Source organism: Cnephaeus nilssonii (assembly GCF_951640355.1).
Source record: "Cnephaeus nilssonii genome assembly, chromosome: X".
In the NCBI taxonomy this organism is placed as follows: Eukaryota; Metazoa; Chordata; class Mammalia; order Chiroptera; family Vespertilionidae; genus Cnephaeus; species Cnephaeus nilssonii.
Genome location: NC_137071.1, coordinates 6,727,090 through 6,749,039, shown reverse-complemented (window position 1 = coordinate 6,749,039; position 21,950 = coordinate 6,727,090). Strand labels below are relative to the sequence as shown.

The window sequence follows — 21,950 nt, the reverse complement described above, 5'->3', positions numbered from 1 at the left end:
CCCTGGCGTCCCACCCCCCACTCCCAACCCGAGCCCCAGAGCCTCTTCCTACTACCAATCCACGCCACCTACAGCCACGCCCTCCCCATGGGCTAGATCACCTGTCCCTCCTCCGCCACAGCCTCTTTGGGTACCCTTTCGCCCCCCTCCTGCTCCCCCTCCTCCGCCACCTCCCCCAAGCCCTCCCCTTCCCCGCCTCCTCCCACCCCTTGGTGTATATAGTAAAGCCCGGGCGCTGCACGCAGTCACACACTCGCCCGGACAGAGGCGCACACACATTCACGCACAATCGGCAGCGGTGGCAGCGACAGCAGCTCAGTGACAGCAGCGACGGCGGCTCCCACCGCTACGCACCCCCTTCAGGAGGCGGGCGGCGAGGCCAGACCGGAGAGTTCCCGCACCCGTGACCACCCCGCGGCTTCCTGGAGGCGGCGGCTGCAATAGCAAGGTAGCGGCCGCGGCGCCCCCGTGCGGGCTGGGGTCCCCCCTCGCCCTCCCATTGCGGACCTGCCTTGGGAAGCAGGGGGCGCGCCGGACCCGGAGCGCCTGGCGGGGCCCCGCGCCTGGGGAGGGGCTTGCTCGCGGGGGCAGGACGGCACCCTGAAGCCCGGGCCAGCGGGAAGGGCCGGGCGGGGGGCGGAGGCGGGGACGCTGGCGGAGGCCGCTACCCGTGCGGTGTATCTGGGCCCCGCTCCTGTTCCAGGCGCCGCGCACTTGCCAGCGGGGCCAGGGAGGCGGCGCAGGCCAGCGGGGAGGGGGCCCCCCGAAGTGGGTTTCAGGCTGCCACCAGCGCTGGCACCGGGCGCAGAGGGTGGCGCACGGTGAACTCCGCGCCCGGGCACCGCACCGGGCTGCCTCTGGCTCTGCCGCTCTGCCCCAGCCCAGAAAACCAGCGCCTTCCAGGCCCTTCGAAAGATGGATTCTGTTGACGTATCTGGCGGCCCTGGCGAGCCAGGCGGAAAGTTGGGTTTTGCCAGATCGCGCTGGGCTTGCCTTTGTGACGCTTGGCCAGCCCCGCATCCTCCCGGAGCCGGGTGAGTGTGCATAGGCGCCCCGGGAGCCCTCTTGTCCCCCCAGTGCTCAGCTTCGGGGTGGCCCACACTGGCTCAGGCTTTCTGCCATGTTAGGCATCGGGCAGCGTTCATGCTGCATTTTTTTTTTTTTTTTTTTTGCGTGCGTTTCCGTGGTACCGTTTGCTGCGGAGGGAGTTGTTGCTTCTTGCCGCGTTGGCTTTTTCAGGGTCACGTTTGCTCGCCGTGTGTTTGCTTGTTTGCTGTTTCAAGCCCGACTATTGTTCCGGATAAGCTCTGCCTGGGTGGGGAAATGGCATCCCACCACGGTTGCCGGCGAGGGGTAGAAATGTTGCCAAACAGCTGCTGCTTTGTGTTTCACTATCGGAAGTCCCTGGAGTAGGTTTGGGGCACGACGGATGGATGGAGAGAGGGATGGGGCGTGGAGAAAGAAGGTGGCTTTGGAGGAGCGAATTGTCACCCACCCCGTGGCATGCAGTCAGCCCCCTTTTCTGCCTGCCAAACTTTTATGAATATTCCTTTTGTGGCACGGGGAAGCTTAATGAATTCAGCCCAGTTTTCCAGGGAAAGGCAACCGGGCTTTAACAATGGTTTGAGAACTTAATCAATGAGAAAGGCAGGGGGAGGTGGGGGTGGCGCCGACACCATATCAGGGATGTGGCTGCTTCTTGCAGTCAGGTGGGAGAGAGGTAGGCAGGGCAGGGCGCAGCGCCGGGTGGCCGCGTCCTGGGAACTGCCCAAAGCTCCTACCTGTGCCCACAGGAGCCACCCTCCTTCATGCCCCCACCCCACAATTTGCCCAGAACTCAGCGACTGGGCGTGAGCTGCGGCTTGCTGCGGTGCGCAGGCTCGCCCCCCTCATCTGGCGTTTTTAAGGATGTGTAAATATTTTGCTGAGGATAAGTGACATCAACAGAATGATATTCCGCAGAGCCCGGGTGTGCAGCGATGATAAATAGATACGGCCAAACAAAGTTTTGATAACCGCGGATTTTCATGGCTCGCTCTGTTTCATTAGGGTCTTTGTTTTTGTTGGTTTAGCATTCTCTCTCATCCTCTGGTGTGATCCCTCTATTTAGCTGATTCTTGGAAGCTTCTCTTTAGAACAGAAAGAAAAGCAGCCAGCAGGAAGAAAACAATTTTTAGCTTTGCGTGCATAGGGCAAGGTTTGCTGTGCTTTTCCCCAGAGAATCTTTCTCACCATTTTCTGGATGCCTCTCTTCCTCCTTTTGAGCCATCAGAATCGTTTGTTGATTGACCAAGAGACTTCTGATAACTTTGAAAATGTGTAGCGATGTGCCTTTGTTGCGGTGGAGGGGTGGCAGTGTTGGAGGAAGATAGTGGGGAGGCTAGTGGGTGGGAGCCACGCACTAGAGCAGCATTATGCTCCCACCCAGTTTTGTCCTTAGCGTTTTATTTTCAAAGGGGAAAATGGGGAGGGGGAGCTGTGCCACCTTCAGAGGCTGGGGGTGGGCTGGAAGGCACAGATACATAAGCCTGGTGGCATTCCAATTCCTCTGCTCCTTTGAAGCCCAAAGAGGCCACCTACCCACTACCAGACGCCCCCCATCCCCCACACACACAATATACTCCGAATTGGCACGTGTGTCTCATCCTGACAGGTGCCCACTAGAGGCAACCACAAGGTGCCAGGCACTATGAGCCAATTCAGACTGGCATTTATGATACTGGCTGCTTTGGTACCAGCACCAATCAGCTATCCAGGGCGGGAGTACTTTATAATGCAAAGAAACCCCGGACTTCCAGCATTGATGCTCAGCCCAGGAAAACCTACCCATCTGAGGATTAAAAGAAAGAACAGCTTTCCAGGTGATGCCAGTTGCCAATGTGAAAACTTGATTGGTGGGCAGTTGGGTAATAACTGTAAAATAAAAAGTCTTGTAGCCAGAAAACAGCCTCTGAGACAGGGCCTCTGAAAGGCAAGAAAGAAAAAGAAAAGGATGGGAGGTATGTGACCAGGCGCTGCTAGGAGTTCTGTGACCTGAAAACTGGATAAGACTAGCCTCCCCCAATCCATTGGACTCAGAATGGAGGTATTCTGAATGGGGAGATATTCACATACAGTGTGCTGTGACTCTCCAGTCAGAAAATACCAAGTCTCTGGTTCTCTGGCTCCTTCTCTAATCTTAGATTTGGGGGAAGAGGGTAGTGGAGGAAAATAAATTGGGAAAGGAATTGACATTTGTTGTTGCACTGTCTGCCAAATACTTCACATGTGGGAATCCATGATGTGACAGAGGCATTATTTTACAGATAAGGACCCTGAGGTTCAGAGAAATTTCCTGTCAAATGTCTGATTCCAGGCTTTAGTGGTTATTTAAATGGGCAACATGTACCTCTACTTCTCCCCCAAATCTCTTATTTACTCTATTTATCCCAAAGGCCAGAGTCCTCAGTCCTTACCCATTCACAATATATGGTACCTAAGGGCAAGGGGAGCCTACCAAATACCCAGCCCAGTCACCTAGGGCATATGTGCCAAATAGATGGACCCCAAATAGACCCTAACTAATTAAAGTGGAAAGGCTGTGCCTTTTCATCCTAGAATACCCAATAGCCAGCTGTTGCTTAATAAGTGAGAGTTGAGTGACTAACTGATGGAGCTGGTAGAGTGAATAGTGTTGGGGAGGGAGCTGTAAGTCATTCTCAAGGGAAACCCAGCAGGGAGAAATCTTGAGCTATGAACGTTTGGTTGGGGACTCTGAGTTCCTGGTGTTATGTCCCGAGTAGTTATAAGCTGACAAGTCCACATGAGACATGCATTCCCACCTTGTGGATGAGGAAACCAAGACTGAAACTGAGGCCCATAGTGGGACCAGAGGGTGAGCAGGTATTTTTGACTTTTAACCATCTCATTAAATAAACTCAAAATAAAAATGAGTTGGGGTCTTGCTATGTAAATGCATTGTCAAAGCTAGTCCCTTATCCCCCATTCCAACCAGATGGCAATATTAACCCCCGATAAATTTTGGAGTCATTGGGAGAGCAGGGATTTGAATCCATATATGAGATGCTTTTGACTCTGCTGCCTCCCTTATCAGAATCTGAGGGAGACCTCAGAGAATGAGGCTCTAGAGAGGAGGTGGAGAGGCTAATTGTACTCTCCCTTGCACAAAAGCCTGTGTGGGATTCTGAACTAAGCTTGATTTAGGAATTAGGGTGGCATCTTCACTGTAGAGTTGGCAGCTCTTGTCTTTGGAGAATGCCTCTGATTATCACTTCTCACTCCTACCTAATTGTCTGCCCAGACACCCATCATCTCATTCTTTCCAGATTCAAGGTGTTTCCTTCATGGCTCGCAATTTTAAAAAATATGTATTTTTATTGATTTCAGAGAGGAAGGGAGAGGGTGAGATAGAAACATCAATGATGAGAGATAATCATGGATTGGCTGCCTCCTGCATGCCCCCTACAGGAGATTGAGCCTGCAACCCAAGAATCATGTGACCTCCTGGTTCATAGATTGATGTTCAACCACTGAGCCACATGGCCTGGCTCACAATTTTTTATGAGCCCCTTGATTCTACTGCTCCCTTCTGAGGATTTTTTGTTGTTGTTAGTCCTCTCCCAAGGATACTTTTTCCATTGCCTTTTTTTTAAGAGAGAGTGGAAGAGTGGGAGGGAGGGGGAGAGAGAGAGAAACATCATTGTGAGAGAGAGATATCTGTTAGTTGCCTCCTGCACGCACCTGCAAATGCCCCAACCAGTGCTGGGAACAAACCCACAATTCAGGAATGTGCCCTTGACCAGAATCGAACCCAAAACTCCTTGGTTGGTCCGCAGGCTTATGCTCTAACCACTGAGCAATGCTGGCCAGGGCAACTGTCTTCTGTTCTAAGGCCACAGATAGGAGGTGATTTTGGTTTCCATGTTAGTACTTCTGTATTTCTCACATTACCCTCCTTCTCATTCAAGCCATGAACACACACACAAACACACATGCATGCTCAGACACAGACACACATAATTTGATCATGTTTCTGTATCTGCTTCACCAAATTATATTGCAAAACCAGAATTGTTATTGAAAGAACATACTTGACTTTGGTGATCTTCTGTCCCATCCTCTGCCTTAGACAGATCAGAAGAGCTAAGATGGAGGCAGCTCAACCAGCAGATGCCTTGAATAGTTACTATACTTACTATGCAAGCGTGGGCCCTGGGCCTTTCTTAAAAGCCCACTTTAATCTTCACTTAGAGATAGGGCTGGGGCCTCCTAGACATCAAAATTCTTGCAGTTTCTATTTCTGTTGTAATTGTTTTCTTTTTAAAGATTTTTTAAAATTGAGTTTTAGAGAGAGAAAGGGAGGGGGGGAGAGAAATATCAACACAAGAATAAAACATCGATCAGCTGCCTCTTGCATGCCCCCTACCAGGGATCGAGCCTGAAACCTAGGCATGTGCCCTGACCTGGAATCGAACCAGCAAACTTTTGGTGCATAGGACATGATGCCCAACCAACGGAGCCACACCAACCAGGGCTCTGCTGTAATTCTTAGCTCCAATAACTCTATAGTTCATCCTGCTCTCACCTGTCACTCTTCTTCCCACAGCTGGTTTGGTCTTTCAGCACAGCACTATCTAAACTTTCTGTGGTGATGGAAATGCTCTATGTCTGCACTGTCCCATACAGTAGCCACTAGTCAGATGTGGCTATTGAGCAGTTGAAAGGTGGCTAGTCCAAAGTAAGATGAGCTATAAGGAAAATATATGCATAGGATTTCTACAATCTACATATATATAAGCCTAAGTGACTGTTTGACCATTCGACCAGTAGCTATCATGCGCACTGACCACTAGGGAGCAGATGTTCAATGCACAGGCATGGAAACATGGAACAGACTGATGAATCTCAGAGGGAGGGGAGGAAGAGATTAACCAAAGATCTTACATGCATACTAGAGGCCCGGTGCATTCGTGCACCAGTGGGGTCCCTCGGCCTGACCTGCAGGGATTGGGCCAAAATTGGTTCTCCGACATCCCCCGAGGGGTCCCAGATTGTGAGAGGGTGCAGGCCAGGCCGAGGGACCCCACTGGTGCACAAATCTGTGCACAAGGCCTCTAGTTTAGTATAAAAAAGCAATGCAGAGTAGCTTATTAATAACTAGAGGCCCGATGCATGAAATTCGTGCAAGGGCCTTGCCCCCTCCACTGCAGCCGCCACTTTTGCCTCGGCCACCTCTGCCGCAGCCCTCATCTACCTGCCACCTCTGCCGTGGCCCCCACCAGCCTGCCGCCTTTGCTATGGCCCTTGCCCACCACTGCCACAGCCAGGGGCCTCTGCCCCGCTGTGCCTCAGTCCCCACACACTGCGGCTTTGTCTGGAGGGAAGGAGGTCCAGAAGGACATCTGGTCTAATTAACATATTATGCTTTTGTTACTATAGATTCTTATGTCGATTATATGGTGAAATGATACTTTGAATATATCGTTTAAATAAGCCATAGTATTAAATTTAATGTCATTTGTTTCTTTTAATTTTTTAAATATGCTTGCTAGAAACTTTAAAATTACATATACACTCAGTGGCCAGATTATTATGATCTCTGAACGCATAATAATCTGGCCACTCAGTGTATATTTCTACTACACAGCACTGCTCCAGAGCAAACTAACTACCAAACTGTGCCTTCAGCCTCATGGTACCTCCAGATGTTTTAAGGGGCGCATAAACCCTCTCCATCTCCATGGCAGATGGGAGACATGGGGTTGACCCAGTAGCCACAACAGCCTGTCATCAAATGACAGGGTCCCCATCAAGCCTACCTATGAGCATGTTTGCTCAGTCAAGTTCTGTTAGGAATTGGGCTCCTGAAACTTAATGGAGATGAGGAAGCAAGGTGGGGGTGGGGGCAGGGCTGGCTGGAAAAAAGTGGCCCCTTTCCTTCTCCCCAGCCTGTGTCCTTGTCTATTGGAGAGTTGTCTCCTGCTTGAGCAACTAATTTCCTTGACACCTGATCTAGTAATATCCTTCCCGAGGATTTGTGCTTGGAGAATAGTGTCCCAAGTAGACACCTTAACACTGAGAGTGGGTTATTTGGGGCTGAGGCCAATCTTAAAAAAGAGAAAGGAGAAAAGGGGACACACATAGTCATCTCCTGACAGCTTGATGAAAACAAGAGCATGGAAATAAATACAGTTTCTGCGAGAGAGACAGAATATATGCAAGGAAGCCCAATTTCACTTATTGTGGTGCTGAAGATGAGGAACTCTGACCAAGAGACAGTTCAGGGGGGGATGGCAGTGGCACTGTGGTCTTCCTGGGCTCTTCCCTGGGCCCTGGGTATGGCCCAAGTAGACAAAAAGAGCTAGAAGAATGAACTTGGGGATGTGGTGATTTATAGATCAGGCGTCTGTGGCTCAGGCTCCTATGGGGGCTGCCCCCACAGAGGACCCTTGGCTGACCTTCTTGAGATCCTCGGAAGGAGCCGGTTTTGTTTCCCATGGCAGACTGTTTACTGGAGCACAGGAAGAATCCGACATTCTGGCGAAAAATAATTCATTAACAGCCAGGGTATTACCAGTTTCCTGGAAAATCTCCTCCAGCTGCACTGTAGCAACTGTTCTTTTTCAGCAGCAGAATCAGGCCTCGCTGGCAGCCAAGACTGGGTGTGTTTGGGCGTTTTTGTTGTTGTTATTTTTGTCTTTGTGTATATGGCCACTTTGGCTGTATAATTCAGAAAAAGGAACAGTGGCCTGGAAGGTTGAAATGGCGTAGCTGTTAGCCATTCTTTCCTACATGGGTTAAGCCTGGAAGCTCTAGGCTGATTCTAGGTACATACATTTTCCCTGACCAAAGCCCATCCCCATGCTCGGGGTACTGCAGAGCCACACAGAATATTCTAAATAAATTTCAGAGAATCTCAACACCTGCTCTTAAGACTATCTGAAAACAGCTGGCTGAAGGCCCTTCCCCCCAAACAGACACTTCCCCCTTAAACACACACACACACACACACACACACACACACACACACACACACACACCAGGCAAAAAGTCTTGTCTTAGCTCTGTGGAATTCTTTGCTTACTATTAATTGGTACAATGGGGCCAAGGTATGTGATTCATCATCCTAGTTTTGAGGGCATTTGGAAAGCCAGGCAAGCATAACCAAGAGAATGGGCTGCATGTTTTGCTCACTACCGACTGATTGAATCTACAGTAAATAAAATAGAATGGTTCAGGAAGCTTTTTATGCTCTGGAAAAAATCTGCTTTAAAAATAAAGGTTTTTGTCTGCTTGTTTTTGTTTTAATGCTTTGTGCTCAGAAACGTGTACCCAGCTAGCAAGAAATGGGAAAGAATGGCATTTCCTTGTTTTAGTTGTTTTTTCCTTTAAACTTTAATTGCAGGTTAAGTAAGATGCAGTGTATTGATTTTGGTTTTGTATGGAACATAACTAGATAATCATTTCATTTTATGCTGTATTAATTTCCATCCATTTAGACCTATGAAATATGTACCCTACCTATCCCCACCATGATCGGAGTATTTCTTTAATGTTCCTAGATTCAGACTGAAACCCTGTTTGCTTTATTCTGAAAGGAGTAAATATGTCTTTAGTTGACATATATGTAAGCCAACCTTAGGTTTCAGAGACAATGGGGTCTTCTGCCTTTGATAACTGCCACTGATAAGAATATTAAATGCCAAGCATACTGGACTTTAGCTAGAGCACATTTTTTTCTACCTTCACTTTGTTGGCAGATCTTTATTGTGGTGGGTGCTGTCCTGTGCATTCATTATAGGATGTTTAGCAGCATCTCTGGCCTGTACGTACTGGATGCCAGTAGCATTACCCACCCCACCTAGTTGTGACAACCGGAAATGTCTCCAGACCTTACCAAATGTCCCTTCTGGGACAAAATCATCCCCAGTTGAGAACCACTAATCTAGACAAAGATTTAATAAGTAAGTTGTGTTTTTTTGGAAAATTCAATTTGAAATAATAAAAGACAGTTTCCCTCTCTGACTTTTATATATACAATTCATGGGGATGATTAATTAACATTTGGAAGTGGGTCATATGCCTGATTTAATTCTAAGGTTGGTAGAAGGATCTATCCTATCTAATATAGAGGGAATATGCTAATTGACCCTCACACTGTCACAAAGATGGCGGCACCCACCGCCAATAGGAGGGAATATGCTAATTGACTGTCACACCCTCAAAGATGGTGGCACCCACAGCCACAAGATGGTGGTGCCCAGTCCCCTCAGCTCCGTCGGGGCGGCAGGCACGCGACAAGACCGGGCCCGCCCCCAGGTGGGCCTGGCCGCTCCGTGCGCCTGCCTCCAGAGTCCCCCAGTCCCCTCAGCGCCCCAGCTGCCCAGGGCTGGTCCAAGGCACAAGCAAGCCTCAGATGGTGGCTGCCCAGCCGCCCAGGGCTACCCAAAGTTCAAGTAAACAGGGCCGGCTGAGGCTTGGACTGCCAGCAGTGGCAGCTGCAGAGCTGTGATGGGTTGTCACCTTCCCCTGATTGCCGGGTTGCCTCCCACCCCTGAGGGCTCCCGGACTGTGAGAGGGGGCAGGCCGGGCTGAGGGAACCCCACTCCAGTGCATGAATTATCATGCACCAGGCCTATAGTAAGATTGTAAGAACACAGAGGTGTTTTTGTTGTTGTTGTTGTTTTGTTTTGTTTTTAAGACAGGCATTGAATAAGTCATAGGTAATTGAGGGGCATATTGTAATATCTAATGGCTTCTCTAGTTTTTCATACAGATAACAGGTTTATTCCTCCCTAATTTCTTTTTCATATGCACTTGACTCCAGTCATGCTTTCAAAGCCACCAGGCATCTTCCTTCACCCCTCCCGCTTCCCCACTGTCTTTTCTCCTGTAATATCTTAAACCTAAACCAATTAATTTAGCCCCTTAGTGTACTTGGGAGAGCTCTACTCATAACACTGGAATCGATTTATTTTAGAATGTGGGAGCCCTCTACCCAGTACTAATTTTAGTAATTTTGAGAAAGAAAGTCAACGGTGGCCTAATGGAGCAGTTTTCAAAATGACTGGAAATTAAAATTCAGGTGGTCTCCACCACCCCTCCCAATTTTTGTCCCTCTTACACACATTTATTTCCCCACAGCAATTCTCCTTGGAAAGAGAATGTCAGCAGGGCTCCCTCAGGCACCTCAAACCTGATAATGCCTGCAGTCAGCAGCAACAGATGAAATGTTGTCATTGGATAAGCCCTCAGCCATCATCTTTCACATGGTCCCTTGAAAGTCTAGAAAGGAGGGGCATGAATTCACAGGGAAGGTGTCATGGGGGATGAACCCTGTCCTACCCATGTATGGAAATGATATGGGCGCTTGGGGGGACAGAGGGAGAACAGAGGTGGATCACTCATTACGCAGGACAGTGTCCTGGTGTCAACCCTGCCCTGCCAGTCTTCAGAGTGGGATGGGTGTTTAGGGACACTTGAGGGTATGGGCAGATACTCAGCACAGACATCAGTGGGGGCCACTTCATTTTGAAGCCATCCAAGTTAGGTGAGGCTTTTCCCCAGAGTGTCTCAAAGAATTTGGAGTGTTATGTGTAGAGGAATTCCTTTGCAAGCTTAGCCAGTGAGAAAATATGGGAAGGTGAGTGTGTAGGAGTTGCCAAGCCATCATTGGCAAGGACTAGCTTCACTTCAAGAGTAATTTGACCCTTGCTTGTCATGGGGAAGGAAAAGGCAATGAGCTGGCAGACATCCATGGTGTGCTGGGTCCAGGCAGATAAATAATTGATTTGCTGCATGTGACACTTGGTCATTCTAAGTTGCCAGCCCCTTGCAGGCCAGGATTTGGATGATGTTTTCAACACTGGGAGAGGAAAGGGGATCATAAATCTGGGCTTTGGAGGCCAGTTTGGTGGTGCAGAGGCCACTAGGGCCACTGCTGTGTGCTACAGAAACAAACAGACAGGTCCTCGTGGTATGTTCTTCCTCAAAATAATGGCAATGGAAATGGCTGTGAATAACATTTAGACCCTTGTCATAAAAAGGCAAACAATCTTCCTGCTATAGGGAAAAGCTAAATAAACTCTATTGCAGCTGTATTAAGTAGAAACAGATTTGAAAATTGGGTGTTTTTTTCCCTGAGACACTTATTTATAGCAGGTTGGGCAGAGGCTGCCACTATCTTTTGTGACTCTGGAAGTGTTTTCCAGATGGCCCTTGCTGTTTTTCTCTTTATTAAGCTTAGCTGAACTTGCCCTTACTTGGAAAGGTTCATAGAAACGGGTGTTATTTTTTTTTTCAGATTACAATGGCCATTGATTGGCTTTAAATCAATGGATGGGAATGGATTGAGCCTGAGCTAATGAATTTCCTTTCACATTTTAGAAATGAGAAAAATGTCAAGCAAAACTCAAAATAGAGGTGCTCTTTCTTCGACCATATAGTCAAAGCTTGAAAACTATATGAGGCCACATTTTCTATTAATTTTACATTTACATTAAAAAAAATAATGCCCTCCTCTTTGCTAAAATTCGATAATGTTACCATTTCCTTTCCAACATCTAAACAATGTCCAGATACATTTCAGATTGAGTAATTAGCTCTGGCTGCAGTTTCTTTTTATGATAAAAAATTTCACTAACCTGCTAGACTAAATATGAAATTATTGAATTCGAATATATCGATATGAGACCATTTGTTCTAGGATGCTTTGTAGCTTATCACCTGCATTTTAAGAAGGCTAGTAAAAACTGATTCTGCCTTTTCATGTTGGACACACCCACACCAGAAATCTCAGCTTTGTTTTTGCTCTTAGGAGCTGGGCAGTTGGATTTGGGTTCATCAGGGCTAATTCTGACAGTCTAAACCACACAGTGAACCATTTTTGGAATGTCACATAAACCATTGGTCCTATATACCAGGCTTTCAGACTATTACCTGCATGGGACAAAATTTCTACCCATTCACAGTGAAATGGAAGAAAAGTGGAAATGTAATTAGTTTCTTTTTTTAAAGCTAAACCTTTTCCATTTTACAGAAATGCCCTTTATTCTAAAATGGTCTTTCCTAATTTTATTAGTGTTAAAGTCTCTTTTGTGAATAATTAAGATAGTACATGGTATTTGTAGTTTAACATCTTTTATTGACAGTCATAAGTTGTCTACCTCCTGTTGTAGCCTCCATTAAAAAAAATGTTACTCATATTGAACATTAGAAAGTCTGTGATTCACCCAGGAGGCCTGAGTGGATTAGGAAGAGGAGCCTTTGTTATGATTCCTAAGCCTGAAAAACCGACCTGAGAGGACTTGTTCCAAGTCCCTAACCCAACTCTTCTGACCCATCACCTACAGAGAGCTGGCTTTATCCAAAGCCCATGTGAAGAATGGAATTGCTTCAACAAAGGACTTTGAAGAGGAAAATTGGCCTCTTGGACATAATGCCTGATCATACAGCCTCAGTGCTGGGAGTCTGGACACTATATCCCTGGCTTCTGATGTCAACTCTGCTGACAGTGTGCATAGGCTCAACCGCCCCCCCCTTCTTCCTGTCTTCAGCTCTGCCCACCACCACTGTGAGTGTAGGCCTCAGCATGGCTCACTAGGCCTGGCTCCAGTCTTCTCACCTGACTCCTATCCTTGCTCCCCTTCTCCCCTGCTATTCTTGTCGCTATTATGCTAAAGCAGTAACCCTAGCTCAAAAACACTCAGTGACTCCCTATTTCCTAATTAGTTAGAATAAAACACCACACACATAAAGCCCTCTTCTCATTATCCCTTTCATGACTGGCCTTCAGTAGGAAAGATGTCTTTGGGTTGTGCCATTGTTCTGGGCTAGATTTTGTTTTCTTATATGGGGGGAGGTTTGCAAGAAAGTTACAAGGTCTCTTTAGCATCTTTCTAGATGAAGAACACTGAAGTGTTGACTCTAATGTAATGGACTATCCCAGGGATTATGACATTAGTGGTGTTAAAAAAAAGAGAAATACTACCCTCCCAAATGAGGCTCTGGTTTCATGAATCATAGCCTTACTACGAGTCTCTTACATATTGCTTCTGGATTAGGATGCCACCTTTCTGGCCTGCTAGCAAATGGGAATTGCTTTGGAATGGCATTGCTGGCTTGAGCTGTTGAAAATAAAGCTACCGCCTTAACCAGTTTGGCTCAGTGGATAGAGCGTCGGCCTGTGGACTGAAGGGTCCCAGGTTCGATTCCGGTCAAGGGCATGTACCTTGGTTGCGGGCACATCCCGAGTAGGAGGTGTGCAGGAGGCAGCTGATCGATGTTTCTCTCTCATCGATGTTTCTAACTCTCTATCCCTCTCTCTTCCTCTCTGTAAAAAATCAATAAAATGTATTTTTTAAAAAGAAAATAAAGCCACCTACATAAGCTCTAAAATGTACAATTGGGATGTAGTGGAAGGAGTCCATCCTAGCCAATGCAAACTATCTATTTCATTAGGAAATGTCTCCAATGGCTGCTCATAAAATCATAACAGCAGTAATATTACTTCTTGTTTATCAAGCTCCTGCTATAGGCTGGACAGTTGTACCCAGTAATTTACATTTATCATTTTATTTCCAGCTCCAACAATCATACGAGATAGGTGGGCTCAGAGAGGGTTAGTAACTTACACCAGGTCACACTGATCATAGGAGGTAGAATAGGGATTCTATACAGCCAAGTTCAATAGAACTTTCTGCAATGATAGAAATGTCCTATGCTGTCCAATATGGTAGCCACTAGCTATAAGCCTCTGTTGAGCATTAGAAATGTGACTAGTATGACTGAGGCCTGACTTTAACATTTTATTTTAATTAATTTTATTGAAAATTTTTTCTTAGTCATTTTATGTGTACAGTGGCATTAAGTACATTTAAATTGTTGTGCAAGCATTATCACCATCTAGCTCTGAACTCCTCATCTTGTAAACTGACTCTCTGTCCATATTGAACAATAACTATGACCCCCTCCCCTCAGTCCCTGGCAACCACCCTTCTACTTTATTTTTTTCTTTCTTTTTTAAAAAATTTCCCTTTCTCCCATATCCAAGTCTCTGGTAATCCCCCTTCTACTCTCTGTTACTATGAGTTTGGCTTTTTTAAAATTCCACATTTAAGTGAGATTATGCAATATTTCTGTTTTTAAGTTTTAAATGTAAATTGCCACATGTTACTGGTACCATATTAAACAACACAGCTCTAGAACACGCTTGTTTCCCTGTGTCATTCTGTCCCTCTGATCCTTGCTTTATATGCACCTCTCCTATAACACCTATCAGCTTGGCATCTCTCGTCCTCCCTCTCAGCCCAAGCAGCTTCTCCATTTCTCAAACGCCTGTAAACCAGTGGTTCTCAAGCTTACAGTGTGCATTTTAAAATACAGATTCCTGCAACCCGCCTCCAGAGCAGGTCTAGAGTGGGGCCCAAGAATTGTCATTTTAACAATTCCCAGGTGCTGCTGGTGTTGCTGGTACTAGGACCTTTGGTTAACTGCTAATCTACCAGGGCTTAAGTACTAATTCCCTCATCTTCAAGTAGTGTGGTCTGGGGTTCAGCTGTTACCTCCTGGTACACAGAGAGCAGTGATCCCTGGCTCACATAAGCTAGGAGAAGCTTCCTTTCTACTACTGTCCTGAGGACCTGGACAGTTCCACTTTTATTTGGGCCACAGTTAGGTTTGGTCACTCCCTTGGCAATTGTTCTGGAATGACTTCATTTTAATTTGGGGTGCCTTGAGAGGGGATGGAGAGCTGAGCAGGGTGAAGGAGGAGGCACGATCTCTAGGAATTGCCTGACCTCCCTGGTCGTGTAGGACAAGCCGAGACAGAGAGGCCCATTTGTTGTCTGATCTGCTGTTCCCTGCAATTAAATGGTGGCAGAAAATTAACTAGGAAAGAAAAAAAAAAGTGAAGCCGAAGAGGCAGACAGATAAGGAAGGCGGGTCCCCCCCACCACCACCCATGTGTCTTCACCCTAATTAAAGTCTTTGTCCATTTGGAGAGCACGGGCCAGATGTCCTGGGACAGGATTGGAGGCAAAGGGATGTGAATATGAAGGGGGGCAGGGCTTGGAAAGGGAATTGTCATGTTGGCTATATTGACTTTTGATCTAACTTTCATCAGTGATGAAAATGTTGTTATTTTTTTGTTTTTTAATGCAGGTGTTAAGAAGTAACTGAGGTTACTCATGAAAGCAGCTATTAGGTTGTTTTATGAATATTTGTAAAATAAAAGATTAATGTGGAATTATTTTTTTCTTAAGTGTACACAAACCTGTGTTTTCTCCCACAGAACCCATGCCATTTTGTTTCCTCTCTCTACATGTTACTCCCTCTTTGTTACTTTTCTTTTGTTTTTTGAGAGTGGGAATTATGTGTCTTTTTTGTGTGTGTGTGGGTTGGTGTCACACCAGCATTCATTCGCCTGAGCCAGACAACACTTTCTAAGGTTCATTTTGATCACCATCTATAGCAACCTAGCCCTCCTTGGCCCCTGGCAGTGTGTTCTATAGCACTTAGATGCTGATAATATAATCCTATCTAATAAAAGAGTAATATGCAAATTAACTATCACTCCGCTACACCCATAAACCACGCCCGCCAGCCAATCAGGAGAGAATATGCAAATAAACCCAACCAAGATGGCTACAGCCACAGAGAGCAGGAGGGAGGCTTGGGTTTCCCAGGCAATGGAGGAAGCCAAGCTTTCCGCCTGCCCTTGCTGGCCTAGGCCTCCACTCAAGGCTACAAAGTTTCAATTATAGAAGGTAAACAAATCCAAACAGAAATGGCGGCAGCCACAGAGCTGGAAAGAGCGGTAGGCTAAGGTTGCCCCCGGCAATGGAGGAAGCCAAGCTTTCTGCACACCCTGGACGGCCTAGGCCTCTGCTTAAGGCTACAAAGTTTCAATTCTAGAAGATACATAAACCCCAACAGAAATGGTTGCTGCCACGGAGCAAGCAGAAGGCTTGGCTCCACTCCAGGCTACAAAGTTTCAATTGTAGAAGATAAATAAACCCTAGATACCAGGGCCTCCACTTGGGTCACCAGGGGGCGTGGCTGGCCTGCAAGCCACCACAGGCCCCTCACCCAGGCCGCCCCATGCCCCAAGGGAACCCCCACCCTGATCTGGGACATCCTTCAGGGCAAACCAGCTGGCCCCCACCCATGCACCAGGCCTCTATCCCATCTAATAAAAGAGTAATATGCAGATTGACTGTCACTCCAACACTCAAGATTGCTGCCCCCATGTGGCCAAAGATCCTGCCCCCATGTGGACACAAGATGGCCACCACAAGATGGCCAGCAGGGGAGGGCAGTTGGGAGGGACCAGGCCAGCAGAGGAGGGAAGTTGGGGGTGACCGGGCATGCAGGGAAGGGCAATTGTGGGGGGACCCAGGCCTATCAGGCTGGCAGGGGAGTGGTTAGGGGTTGATTAGGGGGTGGTCAGGCTGGCAGGCAGAAGTGGTTAGGGGCATTCAGGAAGGCAGGCAGGCGAGCATTTGGGATCCAGCAGTCCTGGATTGTGAGAGGGAGGTCCGACTGCCTGTTTAGGCCCAATTCCACTGGGCAGTCAGATATCCCTCGAGGGGTCCCAGATTGGAGAGGGTGCAGGCTGGGCTGAGGGACAAACCCCCTGCCCCCACCCCCACCCCTGTGCATGAATTTCATGCACCGGGCCTCTAGTATGTTTAATAAAAAAGTACAAACACACAAAATTTCCCCAGTTTATCTGTTTCTAAAAGCAAGTCTTCAAAGGCATGAACTTGAGGCCTCATTCCTGTTTTTACTGGGTTCTGTCCCCATTAATCAGCAATGAAATGTCACATTCTTGTGTTTTGAGTACTTCCATCTTTCTACTTATCTCTGTGTCAGCCACCCACAACAGAGCTCAGCAAATCTTGAGTATACCAGTGGAGCCCCAGCCCTGTCCCTCTTGTCTCTGTCACCACCAGTCATTAGAGAATGAGACCACCTTTCCTATAATCAACCTGACCCACGTTCAGCTCCATCTCAGATATTTGGACATGAAGCTTTTCATCCCTCATCCGTGTGAGACACTTCTTCTCTTTCTTCAAATCTGTCACTTGCCATCTCTCTCTGTAGTTGTCAATGCCAAATGCCCTACCCTTTTTATCACTTCTGTGGACGGGATGAAGTACTGCAAGTTTCCCAAATTCATAATAGAGCTGAAGCACCTGGCCAAGAATTTAATATACGTGCTCTCACTTAAACATACAGTAATGTTTAGAAATAGCTATTAAGCCTGGATAAAGAACTTGGACTTTATCCTGAAGCCAGTGCCATTATCTGCTTTATGTGTTTGTTTTCCCCCCTAGTGGAGAATGAGCTGGGGTAGGAAGGGAGGAAGACTAAAACAGGCTTTGTTGCAATATTCCAGCAAGAGCAATGAACTTGAACTGAAGCAGCATAGTGGCTGTGGATGGGGAATGCAAGTGATTGAATTCTGGAAGTATTGAGGAGACTGATTCTGTAGGACTTGATAATGGCTGGTTGAATAAATTATGACAACACCCTAAGGATGGGGATGGATTGGATACCTGGGCCCCAATTTCCCTTTGCAGCCAGGGTTGGGGCAGACCCAAACTAGGTGAGTGGTCAGAAAATCTTGACACTGCCCATGTAATCATCTGAGCTCCAATTTATGAAGAGAGTGTGATGAAAACAATGAATGGGCCAGAAAATGGGGAGTGGGAGAATCCTGACAGACATAGTCAACAGCCAGGATCACCTTCATTTTCCAAATTCCTATGCTTTAAATGGGTCCAAATTTGTAAGCAGCAGGTGCATAGAGTAATCCCATTGCTTCAGGCCTTAACTAGGCCCAGCTGGATGAGAGAGGTTTAGCTGGTGGCCTGCCACTAGGGTAACCAACTGTCCTGGTTTGCCTGGGATTGGGGATGTGCGACCCTGGGACATGGGACTTTCAGCTTTAAAACCCAAGCAGTCATAGGAAAACTGGGATGAGAAATGTCACCCCACCTGCCAGGGGAGGTGTCACAACATGGACAGCTAAGCTGGTTGGGACCAAAACAGTGGAGACTCACTCAGTTCAGCCTGGGAACTCAGTACAGTGATACTACTGCAAAGTAGAAAGGGAGCTTTGGAATGGAAAAAGAAAGAACATATCCCAAGCCCTTTCAGATAGCTTCTCTGGGTCTGAATGACCTGACCTGCTTTACTTAAAATAAGGGCCTGAGAACTCCATTCTGCTTTCCTCCTGCTCATCTGAGGGAGTCACCTGCTGGCATCTGGGACCTGCAAACCCTTAACGAGGCCTGGGAATATTTTAAACTGGGTCTTAGGTAAGCAAAACAGTTTCTTTACACAATGTGTTTCTACATCCTTGAAACCATGGTTAGAGCAGCAAACTGCAGAATCATTTGTAGCAGTAGTCCATTTAGATCTTAACTTGCAAAGCAACCCTAATCCTCCATTATTCATAATTCTTTGAGACCAAATGACAACTTTTTGTCTTCAAAAGCTTCCCTTCCCCACCCCTGCCCCAACTGTTTCTCTTTCAGAATAAACCTCAGTAAGTAAGCAGGCAGCATGTTGTAAATGGTAGCACAGAGGAACCCTGGAATAGCAAGTAAACTAAACTAAACAGATTTTTCCTATGAAGGCCTGGCCTGGCACAAACCTTCAGAAATGCAAAGAGAAATGGAGGGTGAGGTGACACACTCATCTAATACCAGTGACACCAGTGACAGGAAACAGCATCAGACTATATTCTTGTGCAGCAGCAGGAATAGGGAGGAGTTCTGTGCGGGGAAATAAACAAGAAAGGGAAAAATAGAGGAAGATGTGAAAAAAGTAACAATGAAATTCCTCTGGCCATATGGCTCAGATAGTGAAAGAGCAAGAAAGACCCCAAATAGGGACTTGGGACTTTGGAAAGAGCCTCCAACTCCTACCAGAGTCCGAGAGTGAAAATGATCTTTGTTGGTTCTCTGTGCCCATCTGCATCATGTTATAAGGAATAGATATTAGTTATAGCAAAATTGCCTATAATAGATTCTTTCCCAAGCATAAAGGACATGGTGGGTAAAAGCTTAAATAATAGTACCATCATTTTAAAAAGGCTTTGTATTTCACATACACTTTCAATAGGTCAGAAGTTTTAAGCAGTGGGCAGATATGGTTTATTCTTTTCTTGATAATGTTTGATTTTTGAAGCCAGCTATATGGATGGGAGAAATCCTAAAAATTATCCATCACAGATTTTTATTTTCGGATTTTCATCTAAAATCCTAACATACATACAGAAAAGTGCACGTATTATTAAGTGTACAGTTTGAAAAAAAATTCACAAACAGCACACTCATGTCACCAGTGCCCTGATGGAAACAGAGACCACACCAGCACCCCTGCTCATACCCTCTTCCTTACCCCTCACCAACAGTAACCACTATCTTCCAATAGCATGGATTAGTTGTGCCTCACACAAGAATTTTTGAGTGGTAGCTTTGTGTATGAGTACTCCCCCCTCCCCCAAAAAAAGTCCTTGTAATTTTTTTAGGGAGGAGGGCAGAGATTTTGTAATGGTTTCCTTTCTCTGGCTGCTCTGAGTTAGGCCTGTTAAACAGGAAATTTCTGCTGGTGCGGGGTTTGGAGAAAGCTGGTCTTGCTGCCCAGAATGATGCCCAGACTGTGAGCCAGTAGCCTGCCCTAGGCACCATCCCTGCCAAAAGCAGCCACCAGGCTGGCCTTATCTGCCCTATTAAAGCATTTGTTGGATCTTGCAAAGACACATGTCTGGAAGCATTGAAGACAGGGCAACACAATGGCAGAGAGTCCCCTGAAAGTATTGGCCTTCTGGAAAGGAAGGCTGGGTACCACCACCTAAAACAGTATATCCAACGTGCTCATTTCCCCCCGAACTTCCAAATGAGAGCATTATTGATTAATATCACTTCCTCCTCTGATTTATCGTAATTTTTGATGTGCTTTCTGCCCCTTTTCCATGTTGCTGCAGGAGGCAAACAGGACAAATGCGGGAATAAAGCTATGGAACATACATCGTAATGTGTCTGGAGCAGCATCAGAAAAGGACTTATTTGTTCTCCTGCACTGTGTAGTGCCAAGTGATTGAATGCTCGCCAAGCTGTCAGTTTTATGAAACAAATTCTCTAACCCCCTTGGCCCAGAGCTTTGCTCAGCCTGAGAAGGAAAAGAAATAACTTTTAATAGAAAACTCATTGCTAAAATCTAACATAAGATTTCAGAGCTACCTGAGAATAAAATAAAATATTGAAGAAAGCATTTGACAGGGGACTCTTAGAGAACCTTATTTCTCAGATCTTGGTAAACAAATTGTGTTAATAAAAATATTTAGAACTTTATGATGCATAATGCATTTTTATTTCTAGTGAGCTGGCCTGTTTGTACACACAGATGTTTCCTGTGGTCCTTCTATCACTTCTACTTTTCTGAAAGAATATTTCCAGCAGAAAACAGAATCTTATGCTAAGAACCTTAAACCCCTCACAGACTCTGTTCATCTGAGTGAGGGTATTTCTATTTCTAGATTTATATTTGGTGGGGAGGGGGAAGTGGCAATCTTCTTTTATTCAAAAATACATAAAATACTTTTCATAAAAAGATAATACAACACATCCACTATATCAAAATGTTATTAGACAATTTTTCCTTGGCTTCTAAATGAGACCTGGCCAACTCATCCAGGCACATTCATTGCTGAAGGGCTGGACGGCTTTTTAGTCTCCATTCTTACTGTCAAGGCTGCTGTGAGTAATGCCTGCCCTTTCATACAAGCATTAGGTGTGTTCCACTGGGTTTTACAGATTTTCCAAAGCATTGTTCTCACATTGCTGTGTTTCCTTTCCAGCACCAGGAACACAGTTCACCAGCCTAGTTTCTCTGTCACTCTTAGGATCACGTGGAAATCAATTAAAAATAAAATCCTTGGGCCAGTGTGCTAAGGAAGGAAATGAGGTTTTATACATCAGCACTTAAAAAAAAAAAAAAGAAAAAGATGAACCTGTCTTAATTGAAAAATGGCACAATGCCCTAATGAAAAATTAAGCTTCAGGATTCAGTCCCTAATATCTCAGTGATGAGTGTATATTTCCTCCTGTGGCTACCTCTGTGAGTGAATTCTGAAATAATCAGGCAATGTGCTGAAATAAGATATCACTCGGCATGACTAGAGGAGCTAGCCATCACCCTGTCTGGCTGACTTGTCAGTTAATGCCTAAATGTCAGGAGGGGAAGATCCTGGTTCTTTGGAGCTTTAGTTTCTTTAATATTTTAGTAAATCTTGTTTCTCTGATTATAAAAGCAATACATACTTATTTTAGAAATTTACAAATATAGAAAGGCAATAATAAGAGAATAAATGTTATTTGCAGCCCTGCCACCCAAAGATCACCACTATCAATGTTCGGTTCATGTCCTTAAAAGTCTTTTTTTCCTATACATAGATCCTTTATCTTCTCCAGATTTGGAAAGTATATTCCACAATGGAATGTATTGTGCTTAAATTGAACCCCCCCCCTAAATTTCTAACATACATTTCTCTAATTATCAACATCAAGAATGAAAAGGGCCTAGCTGGCATGACTCAGTGGATTGAGCATCACCCCATGCACCATAGAGGTTGCTGGTTTAATCCCAGGTCAGGGCATGGTTGTGGGTTTGATACCCAGTGGGGGGGCGTGCATGAGGTAGTTGATATGTGTTTCTCCATCATCAATGTTTCTATCTTCGCTCCCTTCCTCTCTTTCTAAAAAATAATCAATAAAAGAACTATTTAAAAAAGATGTTTTTATTTTTTTAAAAATAAAAAGGTATATATTTTGTTACTTCTCATGTGTGACAAAAACTGGGAGCATATTTACTCCCCATTCTGCCCTCCTCCCCCATCTTGCTCACTGCCATATCACCAGCACCTTGAATAATGCCTGGAA

At 45.9% G+C, this 21,950-nt stretch overlaps 1 protein-coding gene across 3 annotated transcripts in view; it reads left to right on the top strand.

Annotated features, from left to right (window-relative positions):
* The first annotated feature begins 262 nt into the window (after nt 1–262).
* Nucleotides 263–21,950, top strand: part of RAI2 (retinoic acid induced 2) — a 72,851-nt gene continuing 51,163 nt past the window's right edge. The window contains exon 1 of one of the 3 annotated variants that reach the window (XM_079765812.1): nt 263–448. The gene's annotated coding sequence lies outside the window, so the exon portion shown is untranslated. The other 2 variants (XM_079765813.1, XM_079765811.1) reach the window with 2 other exon arrangements.